Source organism: Sinocyclocheilus rhinocerous, unplaced genomic scaffold (genome assembly GCF_001515625.1).
Source record: "Sinocyclocheilus rhinocerous isolate Xijiao unplaced genomic scaffold, SAMN03320098_v1.1 scaffold40266, whole genome shotgun sequence".
Lineage (NCBI taxonomy): Eukaryota > Metazoa > Chordata > Actinopteri > Cypriniformes > Cyprinidae > Sinocyclocheilus > Sinocyclocheilus rhinocerous.
In genome coordinates, this window is record NW_015663879.1 from 1 (window position 1) to 1383 (window position 1383).

Below are 1383 nucleotides of genomic sequence, written 5' to 3' on the forward strand. Positions count from 1 at the left end.
GCTCATCTCATATTCAGAAAGCTTCACATTCTGCACTCCAATCTGCCGCATGAGTTTCTCTGCCTGTGAGGCAGCAATAAAATTTAACATTAAACTTCAGTTTTTGGTGAAGCTATGCTTTGCCTAAAGTTCAACTTAGTAAGGCATCTTAACTTGCATTATCTTAAACAAACCTGTGGCAAACAATGGAACACATTACAATACAATGACATTAGAATATTCAGTCTACATGAAAAGTGGATAGGACTATACAGGATAAAGAAGTAAACAAATAAAAAGAGGGTACATTTAAGAATTTTGTAAAATCACAATTTCTACAAAATCCCGTAAACTACTGAAATTAAACGGGATACCTGTTTTTGTGCCTCAACTTTCTGTTTTCTTGTTGGATCTATAGCATCCACCATCCACTTTATGGTAAAATATGTGACGGCACCAAATATTGTGAGGCGAAAAAGTAAACCTATGACCTCGTTACGGCCCAAAGGGCGAGTGATATTGTCTGTTGGAATCTCTTTCAATACCATCTTCTTACATTCACCTGCAAAATAAAAACAATAAAATAAGTGTTATTAAAAATCTAGGGGGTTATAAGGAGCCATTTACTTTACATTTTACTTAAATATTAAGTACGAGTTTGAATGTGTAAATAAAGCTCTGTAAAAACGTTATTTGCATATATACAATTGTATGATGTAGTGTGTTGGTAATCAAAAGTTCTACACACTCTTCATGCCTTCTCGAACACTTGGTCCAAATACAGGAAATACGTCATGTAAGTAGACAAGTGGTCAAGTACAAAGACGCAAGTGTGTGTATTGGAACAGGCCCCATGCAAGTGCAACGTAACAATTTATTGTTATTAACATAACAATCACTCCGTGTTCGCTCCATGGATAAATTTGCGCCTAATTACGTCTCTCCACTGTATAAAAACATTTCAGTATGTTTTGAAATATTACTAAGTTCTGTACAGAATGAATATGTATTAGATTAAACAATAATAATTACACAGTACCGCCGATTCCCGACACGTGGAGTATGCACATTTGTCAATTCGCTTTTATTATGGTGATGAGTCAGCGCAATTTCGTTTCATTTTCATTTTCATGAATTTTTACTAAAGAGTTATTGGAGCTTTCCTGTGACCTTCCTGTGAAAAAAAAAACAGATCACATACCTGAACCGTCTTTATTACTGGGTCTTGGAAATATTGTTTTAAAAAAGCAGCTTCCTTTCAATTCGACGATTCATTTACTTCCAGCGATCAGACTACTTCTTTTTAACACATTTTATTAGTCCTCATTCTTCTTCTTCTGTTGCTGCTGCTTCTTCTTCGTGTTTAATGGCGGTTGGCAAACCAGCTTAAGGTGCATTTCCGCC

General features: G+C 35.4%; 1 long non-coding RNA gene across 1 annotated transcript; it reads right to left on the reverse strand.

The window, feature by feature from the left end:
- Window positions 1-1330, reverse strand: LOC107729037 (uncharacterized). The gene is made up of 3 exons (XR_001638546.1): window positions 1181-1330; window positions 354-541; window positions 1-63 (listed from the first exon to the last, which is right to left on the reverse strand). It is a non-coding gene; the product is annotated as an uncharacterized LOC107729037 (long non-coding RNA).
- Window positions 1331-1383: the final 53 nt, after the last annotated feature.